The 17500-nt window shown below is 33.7% G+C and overlaps 2 non-coding genes across 2 annotated transcripts; both read right to left on the reverse strand.

Annotated features, from left to right (window-relative positions):
• Positions 1–1444: 1444 nt before the first annotated feature.
• Positions 1445–1516, reverse strand: TRNAN-GUU (transfer RNA asparagine (anticodon GUU)). Its single transcript has one exon. It is a non-coding gene; the product is annotated as a tRNA-Asn (tRNA).
• Positions 1517–12315: 10799 nt separating this feature from the next.
• TRNAL-UAG (transfer RNA leucine (anticodon UAG)) lies at positions 12316–12395 on the reverse strand. The gene has a single exon. It is a non-coding gene; the product is annotated as a tRNA-Leu (tRNA).
• Between the last annotated feature and the right edge of the window lie 5105 nt (positions 12396–17500).

The following is a 17500-nucleotide window of genomic DNA, read 5'->3' on the forward strand; positions in this document are numbered from 1 at the left end:
CTTCCCCAAGAGTCCACATCGACGGGAAGGTTTGGCACCTCGATGTCGGCTCTTCGCCACCTGGAGCTGTAGGTGGTTCCAAGGGTTGGGCCTGTTCGCCCATTAATGCGGTACGTGAGCTGGGTTCAGAACGTCGTGAGACAGTTCGGTCCATATCCGGTGTGGGCGTTTAGAGCATTGAGAGGACCTTTCCCTAGTACGAGAGGACCGGGAAGGACGCACCTCTGGTGTACCAGTTATCGTGCCTACGGTAAACGCTGGGTAGCCAAGTGCGGAGAGGATAACTGCTGAAAGCATATAAGTAGTAAGCCCACCCCAAGATGAGTGCTCTCTCCTCCGACTTCCTAGAGCCTCCGGTATCACAGCCGAGACAGCGACGGGTTCTCCACCCATACGGGGATGGAGCGACAGAAGTATGGAAATAGGATAAGGTAGCGGCGAGACGAGCCGTTTAAATAGGTGTCAAGTGGAAGTGCAGTGATGTATGCAGCTGAGGCATCCTAACGAACGAACGATTTGAACCTTGTTCCTACACGGCCTGATCAAATCGATCAGGCACTTGCCATCTATCTTCATTGTTCAACTCTTTGATGAAAAGATGAAAAAACCAAAAAAAAAGCTCTGCCCTTCCATCTCTTGGATAGATAGAGAGGGAGGGCAGAGGCCTTTGGTGTCCCTTTCAGTCAAGAATTGGGGCTTCACAATTACTAGCCAATATTTATCTCATGCCTTTCCTCGTTCATGGTTCGATATTCTGGTGTCCTAGGCGTAGAGGAACCACACCAATCCATCCCGAATTTGGTGGTTAAACTCTACTGCGGTGACGATACTGTAGGGGAGGTCCTGCGGCAAAATAGCTCGATGCCAGAATGATAAAAAGCTTAACACCTCTTATTTGACTTTTTCACTATTTTGAAATAAGAAAAAGATCCAAATCTAAAATGCAAAGGTCGTCTTATTCAAAACCTCAATCATCACATCCCCTCTCTCCCACTTCACACCTCGGAACGCACTGTTCTTATAGAGAGAAAGGCGCTTTCCCATCTTCTTAACCTGAAATGAAGGGGTACCCCGGGAAGAGATCCAGTGGAGACAGCTGGGCCTGTAGCTCAGAGGATTAGAGCACGTGGCTACGAACCACGGTGTCGGGGTTCGAATCCCTCCTCGCCCACAGCCTTCCAAAGGGGGAAGGGCCTTTACTTTCCCCCTGAGGGTAGGAAAATCATGATCGGGATAGCGGACGTAAAGCTATTGAACTTAGGTATGCTCTTTCCTTTTGTCGAAGTGGAATCGTAGAACAGAATGTGATACGATGAGATAGAATGCAATAGAAATAGAAACAAGGATAGCGAACGGGTTACCTACTCCTAAGGGTCAAAGCAAGCCCTTTAATTCAATTCTTTATTCTTACATTAAAATTCTTACATTAAAGAATGAATAAAATCTCCCCAAGTAGGATTCGAACCTACGACCAGTCAGTTAACAGCCGACCGCTCTACCACTGAGCTACTGAGGAACAAGGGGGGATTCGACCTCCTAGAGTTCAACTCCCGCTCTCAACCCATGAACAATATGAGTCCGAAGCTTCTTTCGTAACTCCCATAATTTCTTCGTAGTGGCTCCGTTCCATGCCTCATTTCATAGGGAAGCCCAAAGTGGCTCTATTTCATTCTATTTCACTTCCTAGCACTTCCTATCATTTAATATCCATCCCTTTGGTCTTATTGACATAAGAGATGTCATTTATAGTCTATCTCTTTCTATATATGGAAAGTCAAGAAATTCTCATCGAAACATCGAGAAATTGTGCATATAGAAAACTCTAAAGAAGAAAAAAAAGGAGACCCATGCCATGATTTTCAAATCTTTTCTATTTAGTAGTCTAAGTTTCTCGATGAGGATAATTAATTCGGTCGTTGTGGTCGGACTCTATTATGGATTTCTGACTACATTCTCCATAGGTCCCTCTTAGATCTTCTTTCTCCAATCTTGGATTAGGGAAGAAGGAGATATTCGCGACTACTGGCGATTTCATTATGGGGCAGCTCATGATCTTCATATCGATCTATTATCCACCTCTGTATCTATTCTTTCTTAGCTAAACAGGTGGAAGATCTATCCAATTTGGTTATATTATATCATGGACTCGAAAAACGGATCTGAATTTGACTGAAAATGCACGATCTTCACAGGTATCACTTTTCACGATACCTAAAAGGTGGGAATAGCGATTTTCGAACCATTTCCTATAAGAGAATGGTTTCCATTACTTTGAGAAATGGATTCTTAATATCAAACTATAGCTATTGCATTAAAGAAGAAAAGAAACTAATAGAAGTCGAAGACGCGGAATGATAGTGAATAGAGAGAAAGATTCTTCTGAATTTTCTTGTTTCTATCTACTAGACGCCGTAGAGAATTGAGAATTTTCATGTCTTTCAATTCTCGTACTCGTAATTGGAAAGTTATGGAAGGAGACCCATCATTTTGCACAATGAAAACAACATATAAAACTCTGGACAATTTCGAAATCAGGCCAAGCGTCTTAATACATATGCAAAAAAATTCATTATTGGCCCACCATTGATTAGAAGATTTAGCTTGTATGAATCGCTATTGGTTTGATACGAATAATGACAATCGTTTCAGTATGTTAAGGATACAGATGTATCCACAATTCATTTAGAGTTACTTAATAGGTCTAATTTCTTATACCATATCTCTAACCCGTGAAATTCTCGAGCCAAAAGATGGATGCATATTGCTGTGTTTCATTTTGCTAAATGATATCAATTAAATGGTGTATCAATTCCATAAATTGCATATAGCAATAAATAAATCAGCAAAATTCTTTCTAATATTTTAGATAGAAGAAACATTTCTTCTATCTAAAATATTAGAAAGAATGTACCCTTCTATCCAAATCCAATTTGCATCGATAAAATAAATCCAAATTCCAGTTGTAGATGAATAATTGCAAATTTGTGTGTGTACGAGATTAGAATAACTTCAAAATAACTGACATAATTTTGTATTTTTCCTGATCAGAAAAATACATGAAAAAGAAAGGAGGTAGAAAAATTTTTGGATTTATGGTTAAAGAAGAAAAAGAAGAAAACAGGGGTTCTGTTGAATTTCAAGTATTCAGTTTCACCAATAAGATACGGAGACTTGCTTCACATTTGGAATTACACAAAAAAGATTTTTCATCGGAAAGAGGTCTACGAAGACTTTTGGGAAAACGTCGACGTTTGCTGGCTTATTTGGCAAAGAAAAATAGAGTACGTTATAAGAAATTAATCGGTCAGTTGAATATTCGGGAGCAGTAATTTAATCGTTCAAATTTTTTTCTTGTTTTATTATTTTTTTAGTAGTCTTATAGTAGTCTTAGATTTTTCATTTTGATGAGCCTCGCTTTGAGGAATTCATGGAATAATCCATTTTCATGGAATAATGAATTAAGGAAGAAAGGATATGAGTCTACCGCTTACAAGAAAAGATCTCATGATAGTCAATATGGGCCCTCAACACCCATCAATGCATGGTGTTCTTCGACTGATCGTTACTCTCGATGGTGAGGATGTTATTGATTGTGAACCCATATTAGGGTATTTACACAGAGGAATGGAAAAAATCGCGGAAAACCGAACTATTATACAATACTTACCTTATGTAACAAGGTGGGATTATTTAGCTACTATGTTTACAGAAGCAATAACAGTAAATGCACCAGAATTCTTGGAGAATATTCAAATACCACAAAGAGCCAGCTATATTAGGGTAATTATGTTAGAATTAAGCCGGATAGCTTCTCACTTGCTATGGCTTGGACCTTTTATGGCGGATCTCGGCGCACAGACTCCTTTTTTCTATATTTTTAGAGAGAGAGAATTAATATATGATCTATTTGAAGCTGCTACAGGTATGCGAATGATGCACAATTACTTTCGCATCGGAGGAGTAGCCGCCGATCTACCTTATGGATGGATCGATAAATGTTTAGATTTCTGTGATTATTTTTTACGCGGAGTTGTTGAATATCAACAACTTATTACACAGAATCCAATTTTTTTAGAGCGAGTTGAAGGAGTAGGTTTTATTAGCGGAGAAGAAGCAGTAAATTGGGGCTTATCGGGACCGATGTTACGAGCTTCTGGAATACAATGGGATCTTCGTAAAGTAGATCCTTATGAGTCTTACAACCAATTTGATTGGAAAGTCCAATGGCAAAAAGAAGGGGATTCGTTAGCTCGCTATTTAGTACGAATTGGTGAAATGAGGGAATCCATCAAAATAATTCAACAAGCTGTAGAAAAAATTCCTGGAGGACCTTATGAAAATTTAGAAGTCCGACGCTTTAAGAAAGAAAATAATTCTGAATGGAATGATTTTGAGTATAAATTTCTTGGTAAAAAACCTTCGCCCAATTTTGAATTGTCAAGACAAGAGCTTTATGTAAGAGTAGAAGCCCCAAAAGGTGAATTAGGGATTTATCTAGTAGGAGATGATAGCCTTTTCCCCTGGAGATGGAAAATCCGTCCACCCGGGTTTATTAATTTGCAAATTCTTCCTCAGCTAGTTAAAAAAATGAAATTGGCTGATATCATGACGATATTAGGTAGTATAGATATCATTATGGGGGAAGTTGATCGTTGAAATGATAATAGATAGGGTAGAGGTAGAAACTATCAATTCTTTTTCGAAATTGGAATTATTAAAAGAAGTCTATGGACTGATATCGATTCTACCCATTTTGACCCTCCTTTTGGGAATAACAATAGAGGTACTCGTAATTGTGTGGTTAGAAAGAGAAATATCTGCGTCGATACAACAACGTATTGGTCCTGAATATGCTGGCCCCCTGGGCCTGCTTCAAGCTATAGCAGATGGGACTAAGCTACTTTTTAAAGAAGATATTCTGCCATCCCGAGGAGATATTTCTTTATTTAGCATTGGACCCTCTATAGCAGTCATATCAGTTTTATTAAGTTTTTTTAGTTATCCCTTTGGGATATCATTTTGTTTTAGCCGATCTTAGTATTGGTGTTTTTTTATGGATTGCCATTTCAAGTATAGCTCCTATTGGTCTTCTTATGGCAGGATATAGCTCAAATAATAAATATTCTTTTTCAGGCGGTCTACGAGCTGCTGCTCAATCCATTAGTTATGAAATACCATTAACTTTTTGTGTGCTAGCAATATCTCTACGTGTGATTCGTTAAAATAGATCTTTTTCCTATAAAATCCATTAACTATTTATATTCCTTTTCTTATTTAGTATTTGGGTTGGTAAGTTAAACTAGATAGCTATATGAGTGAAACAAAACAGCTTATAAATTTGTAGTAAAAAGAAAAAATCTCATTTCCTACGTACAAGAAAAAAGTGGAAGTAAACATAAGCAGTGTAAACTCTTTATCCCAAGGTTGATATTTTTTAATTAGTCATCATATCTTGAAGCGGCCAAGAATAAAGGATTCACGATATGGAATTCCATTACTAGAATACTCCTAGTTATTACTATAACTTAATAATCCATAAGAAGAATCCACCAAAAGTTAGTGAAGGGTTAGGAACACTAAAGTACATAAAGGATTAGTAATGGAAAATCTAAAACATTAGAGATTTTTGCCCATAAAAGGAATCATAATAAGGACTTGCAATTTGTAGAAATTATCAAGTAGTACTTTCTTCGGATTCCGATCCAGAGTATGTTCCCATTCACATGTTAAGGAAATGGCTATCAAGAACGAATTAACCCTTTATCCATTTTTTCTTTTTAAATACCCCCTCCCTGGGGAAAGAAGAATAGTAAAAAAGATATGGAGTGCACTAGAAAAAATTTTCATTATTTCCTTCCTCTATCCATATTCATGCAGAATTGCTCATGAACTAATACCCAACTCTTTCCATTTATTAATTGAATTCCTATAACAAGTAACAAGTGTTTTATTCCAAGATTAAGTTATTACTGAACAAAGAAAAATTTTCATTATATTATAAAGGATGAGATCAATTCGGAAGCGCTTTTTCTTATTCTAGCAGACGGAATTCCTTTGGTCTAATTTAGGACTTTCAAATCTATTTTATTTTATCTAATTCTATCTACGCCCCCGGGGCTAGGAACAAAACAGTCCTTTCCTTTTTCTGATCATAGAGAAGCCGTATGAAGCTAAGGTTTCATGTACGGTTTTGAAATAGCGGTGGGAACTGTGATGTTATCACCGACTATGATTATCTAACAGTTCAAGTACAGTTGATATAGTTGAAGCACAGTCAAAATACGGTTTTTTTGGATGGAATATTTGGCGTCAGCCTATAGGTTTTCTGGTTTTTTTAATTTCTTCTTTGGCAGAATGTGAAAGATTACCCTTTGATTTACCAGAAGCGGAGGAAGAATTAGTAGCAGGTTACCAAACTGAATATTCCGGTATCAAATATGGTTTATTTTATCTTGTTTCTTACCTAAATTTATTAGTTTCTTCTTTATTTGTAACAGTTCTCTACTTGGGCGGGTGGAATTTATCTATTCCCTATATATCCTTTTTTGATTTTTTCCAAATGAATAAAGCAGTTGGAATTTTGGAAATGACAATGGGTATATTTATTACATTAACTAAAGCTTATTTATTTCTCTTCATTTCTATCACAATAAGATGGACTTTACCGAGGATGAGAATGGATCAGTTATTAAATCTTGGATGGAAATTTCTTTTACCTATTTCCCTGGGCAATCTCTTATTAACAACCTCTTCTCAACTTGTTTCACTATAAATAAGATAATACAATAATAGTAAGAATATTTTCAACACAAAAGCTCTCTCAAACAAGAGAAAGAAACATATCTTTTTCATAGATATTTAGAATGAATATGTTCCCTATGGTAACTGGGTTCATGAGTTATGGTCAACAAACAATACGTGCTACAAGGTACATAGGTCAAAGTTTCATAACTACCTTATCCCACACAAATCGTTTACCTATAACGATTCACTACCCTTATGAAAAATCAATTACACCAGAGCGTTTCCGAGGGCGAATCCACTTTGAATTTGATAAATGTATTGCTTGTGAAGTATGTGTTCGCGTATGTCCGATAGATTTACCCGTTGTGGATTGGAGATTTGAAAAGGATATTAAAAGAAAACAATTGCTTAATTATAGTATTGATTTCGGAGTTTGTATATTTTGTGGCAATTGTGTTGAGTACTGTCCAACAAGCTGTTTATCAATGACTGAAGAATATGAACTTTCTACCTATGATCGTCATGAATTGAATTACAATCAAATTGCTTTAAGTCGGTTACCAATCTCCATAATGGGAGATTACACAATTCAAACAATTAGGAATTCGTCTGAAAGTAAAATAAACAAAGAAAAATCTTCGAATTCAAGAACGATTACTGATTACTAAACTTTGATTTTGTCTTTCTGTTATAAAAATCTAATAATTCTTTATTAAACTTTAAAATTAAACTATAAAGAAAAACGAAAAACTACTGCTTATTGGAAATTATTTCTTATTTTAAATCAGACTAGATTTTCGTGATATAATATAATTTATAACTATAAGTTTATACACAAAAAAATACCCTAATCCTTTTTTCCTTCCTTGAATCCTTTAGTTTTAGTCAGTTCATGAAAAATTTTATACTATTAATTTCTTTTTATCCATAATGGATTTACCTGGACCAATACATGAGATTCTTATGCTATTTGGGGGATTTGTTCTTCTACTAGGGGGTCTAGGAGTAGTATTACTTACCAACCCCATTTATTCTGCCTTTTCGCTGGGATTAGTTCTTGTTTGTATATCCTTATTCTATTTTTTATTAAATTCCTACTTTGTAGCTGTCGCACAACTTCTTATTTATGTGGGAGCCATAAATGTCTTGATCATATTCGCTGTAATGTTCGTAAATGGCTCAGAATGGTCTAAAGATAAGAATTATTGGACTATTGGAGATGGGTTCACTTCACTCGTTTGTATAACTATTGTTTTTTCACTAATGACTACTATCCCAGATACGTCGTGGTATGGAATTCTTTGGACTACAAGATCAAACCAAATAGTAGAACAGGGTCTCATAAATAATGTTCAACAAATTGGAATTCATTTAGCAACCGATTTTTATCTTCCGTTTGAACTCATTTCCATAATTCTTCTAGTTTCTTTAATAGGTGCAATTACTATGGCTCGGCAATAAGAAAACTTAGAAAAAGTACAAATTATAAGAATTGCAAATCTAAAATAAATAACTAAAGAATCACAATTTTGATTTAGTAAAATCCATCTACTGCCAACAAATACCTCCTTTTTTTTTTTTTTTTTTTTCTTTTGTTGTGTAATTGTTCTATTGTAATTAATTGAATCGGTTCAATTCTTGCCCTCATATTGAAATGAATCGAGATTGATAAGGAGTTAGTTAATGATGTTTGAGCATGTACTTTTTTTGAGTGTCTATTTATTTTCGATTGGTATCTATGGATTGATCACAAGCCGAAACATGGTTAGAGCTCTAATATGTCTTGAACTTATACTGAATTCAATTAATCTAAATCTCGTAACATTTTCTGATCTATTTGATAGTCGCCAATTAAAAGGAGATATTTTCGCAATTTTTGTTATAGCCCTTGCAGCTGCTGAAGCCGCTATTGGACTATCCATTCTTTCTTCCATCCATCGTAATAGGAAATCCACTCGTATCAATCAATCTAATTTATTGAATAATTAGACTTTTGAATAATTAGACATAGAATCCTCTAAACAAAGGCGCACATATTAAAATAAATAGAAATCAATACTATTTTCTTAGTATTATTTGAGAATATCCATTTTTTTTAGTAGATTATTGCATAGTATTCTTTTTCACTTAAATGAATTTTTGTATTTGTAATTCATTGATATTGCAATTTGAATATTGCAATAATTTATATTGAAAAGACGATAGCCAATTTATTGGCTAATTCGAATTCGTCTGTACAATTCGTAAAATTCTTTCTTATTTCTTATTTATTGTTGAAATCCAAAATTAAAGTCTCTTGGCTCTCTTCACGCTTTCTCACAAACAGATTAAAAAATAGATTTTTTTTTTTGAAGTTTGGATAAACCATTGCTTCGTCTGGTGTCTACAATACATATGACTCATTATAGTACTAATTTCATTTTTACCAGATCGAAAAATTTTATGTTGAAAAGAAAAATTTATAGATCCAATGTCACATTCCGTAAAAATTTACGATACATGTATAGGATGCACTCAATGTGTACGAGCTTGTCCAACAGATGTATTAGAAATGATACCCTGGGATGGATGTAAAGCCAAGCAAATTGCTTCCGCGCCGAGAACCGAAGATTGTGTGGGTTGTAAGAGATGTGAATCTGCCTGCCCGACAGATTTTTTAAGTGTCCGCGTTTATTTAGGGCCTGAAACAACACGTAGCATGGCTCTATCTTATTGATACGTTACAAAAAACTTCACTCGAATCGTCTGATTCCTCTTTACCGAAGAAGCCTGTGCTCGAAATAATCGAGCACGGGCTTTTCTGGTCAAAACGTATCTTGTCTTTATCACTTTATCATGAGTTATTTTCCTTGGTTAACAATACTTGTTGTTTTGCCGATATTTGCAGGTTCATTAATTTTCTTTTTACCTCATAAGGGAAACAAAGTCGTTAGGTGGTATACTATATCTATTTGTTTATTAGAATTCCTTCTAATGACTTATGCGTTCTGTTATCATTTCCAACTGGAGGATCCCTTAATCCAATTAAAGGAGGATTATAAATGGATAGATGTCTTCGATTTCCACTGGAGATTGGGAATCGATGGACTTTCATTAGGATCTATTTTATTGACAGGATTTATCACTACTTTAGCTACTTTAGCAGCTTGGCCAATTACACGGAATTCGCGATTATTCTATTTCCTGATGCTCGCAATGTATAGTGGTCAAATAGGATTATTTTCTTCGCGAGACCTTTTACTTTTTTTTATCATGTGGGAGTTAGAATTAATTCCTGTTTACTTACTTTTATCCATGTGGGGGGGGAAGAGGCGTCTATATTCAGCTACAAAGTTTATTTTGTATACTGCAGGCGGTTCCATTTTTTTCTTAATCGGAGTTCTGGGTATGGGCTTATATGGTTCCAACGAACCAGGATTAGATTTGGAAAGATTAATTAATCAATCATACCCTGCAACCTTGGAAATACTTTTATATTTTGGCTTCCTTATTGCTTATGCTGTCAAATTGCCGATTATACCCCTACATACGTGGTTACCAGATACCCATGGGGAAGCACATTATAGTACATGTATGCTTTTAGCGGGAATATTATTAAAGATGGGAGCATATGGATTGATTCGGATCAACATGGAATTGTTACCTCATGCTCATTATCTATTTTCGCCCTGGTTAGTAATAATAGGAGCGATCCAAATAATCTATGCAGCTTCAACTTCTCTTGGTCAACGAAATTTCAAAAAAAGAATAGCTTATTCCTCTGTATCTCACATGGGTTTCATAATTATAGGAATTGGTTCCATAACCAACATTGGACTCAATGGAGCTATTTTACAAATATTATCCCATGGATTTATTGGTGCTACACTTTTTTTCTTGGCAGGAACCGCTTCTGATAGAATGCGTCTTGTTTATCTCGAAGAACTGGGGGGAATATCTATCCCAATGCCTAAAATTTTTACCATGTTTAGTAGCTTTTCAATGGCTTCTCTTGCCTTACCAGGAATGAGTGGTTTTGTCGCAGAATTAGTAGTATTTTTTGGACTAATTACTAGTCCAAAATTTCTGTTAATGCCAAAAACACTAATTACTTTTGTAATGGCAATTGGAATGATATTAACTCCTATTTATTTATTATCTATGTTACGCCAGATGTTCTATGGATACAAGCTATTTAATGTTCCAAACGCAAATTTTGTGGATTCTGGACCACGAGAACTCTTTATTTTAATCTGTATCTTTTTACCAGTAATAGGAATTGGTATTTATCCAGATTTTGTTCTCTCCCTATCCGTTGACAGGGTAGAGGCTCTCTTATCCAATTATTATCCTAAATAGGTTTGCTTTTTTTTACTCGTCTGCTCTATTAATGCAGAAATAAGTAAAAAAGTATATAATGCAGAAATAAGTAAAAAAGTATAATTAGATCTATCTCGAATTTTTGAGAACCCTTTGATAAGGCGTTCAAGGGGTTCTCAAATAAAACATAAAAGTAAAAACCTTCATTTCATGAAGGTTTTATTTTATGTAATCATTTAGGTGTTAATGTAAACGAACCATAACTATGTAAGCCTATTCCTAATAGATTTATACCAAAATAACAAATCCAAATTATAAGAAATCCTATCAAAGCTATAAGTGCAGAATTCGTACCCTTCCAATTTGGATTTGTTCTACTATGTAAATAAATTGCGAATATGGTCCAAGTAATAAATGCCCAAGTTTCCTTAGGATCCCAATTCCAATAGGATCCCCAGGCCTCATTAGCCCATACTGCTCCACAAAGAATACCTACGGTTAAAAGGGTAAATCCTAGGCTAATGACACGATAACTCCAAGAATCCAAACGCTCCGTTAATTGATATTTGTAATAATTTGGAAATGAAGGGACAGAGGTTCTTTTTAAAGCACTTCTTTTTGCATAAAAATATTTAATATCACTAAAGAAAAATGTTTTATTTAAAACATTTTTTTTCTTTTTAGAAAAGAAATGGAAATTATTTCGAAATCTAATGATTAGAATAGCGGCAGATAATAAGGATCCGCACAAAAGAGTTGCATAGCTTAATAACATCATACTGACATGCATCATTAACCACTGAGATTGTAGAGCAGGTACTAGTATCGTGGATTGATGCATTTCAGTTAAAAGACCCGATGTGGCAAAGCCTTGCGTTAAAATAGTACTTGGCGTAGTTATTGTGCTTAAATCATTTTTAGAGTTCTGTATTTTAGGAATGGTATGAAGAATATACAGGGCCCATGAAAGGAAGATCAATGACTCATATAAATTACTTAATGGAAAATGTCCCGAGGAAGCCCAACGAGAAACTAAGAATCCTGTTATAGAGAAAAAAGTAACTATCATTCCTTTTTCTGACGAATCGCGTAATCCTCCAAGTTCACGAACTAATAAGGTTATAAAATGAATCGTAATCACAATTGAAATCGTTGAGAAAGAGATATGAGTTAGTATATGTTCTAAAGTTGCAAATAGCATAAGGGGAAGGTCCCATTACAAAATTGTAAATTTCGAATTGATTTCTAATCTATTGTATTCTTTTTCAAGAATGCCGCCACTCGGATTCGAACCGAGATGCTTGAGCACTGCTTCCTAAGAGCAGCGTGTCTACCAATTTCACCATGGCGGCTAACTTCAAATAATAGGTAACTTAAAAGAATAATAGCTATTATCTTGGGAATCGTCGATATTGGGAAAGTCCATAAAATTTAGGAACATTAGAGTTTTCATTAAAATAGACTTCGTTTGGTAGTATCGTTTCCATTTTTTTTTTTTACAATAAACTCTTGCTTTGCCCAATAGAAACACAAACACTGCTTGAAAGAGTTGGAACTTCTTTTTTCTAACTTGCAATTATAGAACTAATTTTTTCTAATTAATTTCCCCTTTACATTTTGAAAATTCTTTCAATACAATGAAAAAAATCCAAAAGGGTTTCTATTTAATGATGAAATTAAAATAAAATGGATAAATAGAAAAGGCTTTTTGGATTTTTTAAAAATTTCTAGAATGAAAGTCTTTATGCTCTTATTAATAAGATTTACTAACCTTATGATTTTGGAGAAGATAGGTGGAAGTTGTAAGTCCTATTGTAAGAATACTCCACTTTTCATAATTTTCCTAATAGAATATGAGGATTCTATTAGGAAAATTATGAAAAGTTCATTGATAGGAAAAGAATACTTAGCACACAGTATACCAAACAAAACTTTTTTTTTCTTGTATATATAAGATAAGAGGGGTTTTTTGTTCTAAGAATATTGTACCGAGTAATTCGACACATAAAAGTACATTCAAAGAAGAATCCAAATTATTAAATAATTGGAATTCTTTTTTGATAAGTCAATTCATATTATTCCAAAATCTTATTATTTGTTTGTTGCCCAGAAAAACCCTTTGGTTTTGGATGCTCATTACCGCTCGAAAATGATCTTGATTTTACTAAAGAATAAGATTGTACTATGGAAAAATAAGTCTTTTTCTTCCAAATATTTTTACGAATACGCTTTTTTGACATTGAAGTACGTTTTTTTGGAACTGCCATTCAAAAAGGAAATTACTTTTTTCTAGTTGTATGTGAAAGACATCTATTGCTGCAAATCAATCCTTCTTTCTTCTTTTTATTAGTATTTATACTTAGATACTGAAAGATACTTAAATTTTGAATTATTTTTTACTTCATTTTGTCTAATGCGGATAAGACAACAAGAATTTTTTAACATTTTTTCTTTATATATTTTATACTTTTTTTTTAATAATATAGAATATATAGAAGGGTTTCTCATTTAAATCTATTTATATCTATTTATATATCAAGTATACTCCATATATAGATATATGGTATGGAAGCCTATCCCCCATATAAGATAAGACGGGGGGATAAAAAGAAGGGAAAATGAAAATAGTTAATTAAGTTCAGAATGGTATTCCATAAAGGAAAGGAATTCCAATCAAAACAAAAAATACTGAGTCTCTTAAACAAGACATTCTAAAACTTAGGTAATTTATAGTCATTAGAATTTTAGTTCTATATGAAGTAAGGACTATTCGATAATTTCTTATAAACATAGGTTTTCATTGGAATTCACTCAATCAGTTAATTATGGAACAAGAGAGCTGTTTCATCTTTGTTTTAAAGAAATATAAAAATGAATTATGAATAGAAAGTAAAATGATTCCACTTTTTTTTTTTTATTTTTATAAATATCTTTATTTAGTTAATAAAATAACTTCGTTACCTAGTTATTTTATTAACTTTTTTAATTTAACCAACTAAACCCATTCTTAATTTTTAATTATTTCAATGAGATAAATTTTGGAAAAATTAAGAATTTCAGTATTTTTTCTTATTCTTTTTATTTATTCTTTCAGAAAGAGATAAGAATTGGTTTGGTGAATCGGAAACAATTTTATAGAAAAATTGAAGTAAAAATTGAAGTAAAAATTGCAATTTCTTTTCTTATGGAACATACATATCAATATGCATGGGTAATCCCTCTTCTCCCACTTCCAGTTATTATGTCAATGGGATTTGGCCTTATTCTTATTCCGACAGCAACAAAAAATCTTCGTCGCATATGGGCTTTTCCTAGTGTTTTACTCTTAAGTATAGCTATGGTATTCTCAGTTCAACTGTCTATTCAACAAATAAATGGAAGTTCGATCTATCAATATCTATGGTCTTGGACCGTCAATAATGATTTTTCTTTAGAATTTGGATACTTGATTGACCCACTTACTTCTATTATGTTAATACTAATTACTACTGTAGGAATCCTGGTTCTTATTTATAGTGATGGTTATATGTCTCACGATGAAGGATATTTGAGATTTTTTGTTTATATAAGTTTTTTCAATACTTCCATGTTGGGATTGGTTACTAGCTCCAATTTGATACAAATTTATTTTTTTTGGGAACTCGTGGGAATGTGTTCTTATTTATTGATAGGCTTTTGGTTTACACGACCAATCGCAGCGAGTGCTTGTCAAAAAGCTTTTGTAACTAATCGTGTAGGGGATTTTGGTCTATTATTAGGAATTTTAGGTTTTTTTTGGATAACAGGTAGTTTAGAGTTTAGGGATTTGTTCAAAATAGCTAATAACTGGATTCCTAATAATGGAATTAACTCTTTACTTACTACTTTGTGTGCTTTTTTATTATTCCTTGGTGCAGTTGCGAAATCCGCACAATTCCCTCTTCACGTATGGTTACCCGATGCTATGGAAGGGCCCACTCCTATTTCGGCTCTTATACACGCAGCAACTATGGTTGCTGCGGGAATTTTTCTTCTAGCTCGACTTCTTCCTCTTTTCATATCTTTACCTTTGATAATGAGTTTTATTTCTTTAGTAGGTACAATAACACTATTCTTAGGAGCTACTTTAGCTCTTGCTCAGAGAGATATTAAAAGAAGCTTAGCCTATTCTACAATGTCTCAATTGGGTTATATGATGTTAGCTCTAGGTATAGGTTCTTATCAAGCTGCTTTATTCCATTTGATCACTCATGCTTATTCAAAAGCTTTATTGTTCTTGGGATCCGGATCCGTTATTCATTCAATGGAACCTCTTGTTGGATATTCACCAGATAAAAGTCAAAATATGGTTCTTATGGGCGGTTTAAGAAAATACATTCCAATCACAAGAACTACTTTTTTATGGGGTACACTTTCTCTTTGTGGTATTCCACCTCTTGCTTGCTTCTGGTCCAAAGATGAAATCCTTAGTAATAGTTGGTTGTATTCGCCCTTTTTTGGAATAATAGCCTCCTTTACTGCAGGATTAACTGCCTTTTATATGTTTCGGATATATTTACTTACATTTGATGGGTATTTGCGTGTTCATTTTCAAAATTACAGTAGCACTAAAGAGAGTTCCTTGTATTCAATATCCTTATGGGGAAAAAGGATACCCAAAGGAGTGAATAGGGATTTCGTTTTATCAACAACGAAGAGTGGAGTTTCTTTTTTTTCACAAAATATACCAAAAATTCAAGGTAATACAAGAAATAGGATAGGATCCTTTACTACGTCTTTTGGGGCTAAAAAAACTTTTGCCTATCCGCATGAAACGGGAAATACTATGTTATTTCCTCTTCTTATATTACTACTTTTCACTTTGTTCATTGGATTCATAGGAATCTCTTTTGATAATGGAGGAATTGGTAATGGAATAGCAGAGTTAACCATATTATCAAAGTGGTTAACTCCCTCAATAAACTTTACCCAGGAAAGTTCTAATTCTTTTGTAAATTCATATGAATTTATTACTAATGCAATTTCTTCTGTAAGTCTAGCTATCTTTGGTTTATTCATAGCATATATCTTCTATGGATCCGCTTATTCTTTTTTTCAGAATTTGGATTTAATAAACTCTTTTTACAAAGGAAATCCTAAAAAAGAATTTTTAGATCAAGTAAAAAAAAATATATACAGTTGGTCATATAATCGTGGTTATATAGATATTTTCTATACTAGGGTCTTTACCCTCGGTATAAGAGGGTTAACCGAACTCACGGAGTTTTTTGATAAGGGTGTTATTGATGGAATTACCAATGGAGTGGGTCTTGCTAGTTTTTGTATAGGAGAGGAAATTAAATATGTAGGGGGAGGTCGAATCTCGTCTTATTTATTCTTTTTTTTATGTTATGTATCTGTGTTTTTATTCTTTTTTCTTTCTTAAGTTAAGGAATTTACAACAAGTCTCTTGCAAAAATAACTATCCTATCCCCTTTCTACAATCTCTCTATATCCTTGTTACATAAGGTAAGTATTGTATAATAGTTCGGTTTTCCGCGATTTTTTCCATTCCTCTGTGTAAATACCCTAATATGGGTTCACAATCAATAACATCCTCACCATCGAGAGTAACGATCAGTCGAAGAACACCATGCATTGATGGGTGTTGAGGGCCCATATTGACTATCATGAGATCTTTTCTTGTAAGCGGTAGACTCATATCCTTTCTTCCTTAATTCATTATTCCATGAAAATGGATTATTCCATGAATTCCTCAAAGCGAGGCTCATCAAAATGAAAAATCTAAGACTACTATAAGACTACTAAAAAAATAATAAAACAAGAAAAAAATTTGAACGATTAAATTACTGCTCCCGAATATTCAACTGACCGATTAATTTCTTATAACGTACTCTATTTTTCTTTGCCAAATAAGCCAGCAAACGTCGACGTTTTCCCAAAAGTCTTCGTAGACCTCTTTCCGATGAAAAATCTTTTTTGTGTAATTCCAAATGTGAAGCAAGTCTCCGTATCTTATTGGTGAAACTGAATACTTGAAATTCAACAGAACCCCTGTTTTCTTCTTTTTCTTCTTTAACCATAAATCCAAAAATTTTTCTACCTCCTTTCTTTTTCATGTATTTTTCTGATCAGGAAAAATACAAAATTATGTCAGTTATTTTGAAGTTATTCTAATCTCGTACACACACAAATTTGCAATTATTCATCTACTACTGGAATTTGGATTTATTTTATCGATGCAAATTGGATTTGGATAGAAGGGTACATTCTTTCTAATATTTTAGATAGAAGAAATGTTTCTTCTATCTAAAATATTAGAAAGAATTTTGCTGATTTATTTATTGCTATATGCAATTTATGGAATTGATACACCATTTAATTGATATCATTTAGCAAAATGAAACACAGCATATGCATCCATCTTTTGGCTCGAGAATTTCACGGGATAGAGATATGGTATAAGAAATAGACTATT

This window comes from Triticum urartu, unplaced genomic scaffold, assembly GCF_056163025.1.
Source record: "Triticum urartu cultivar PI428250 unplaced genomic scaffold, HENAU_Tu73 scaffold2, whole genome shotgun sequence".
NCBI classification, from domain to species: Eukaryota; Viridiplantae; Streptophyta; class Magnoliopsida; order Poales; family Poaceae; genus Triticum; species Triticum urartu.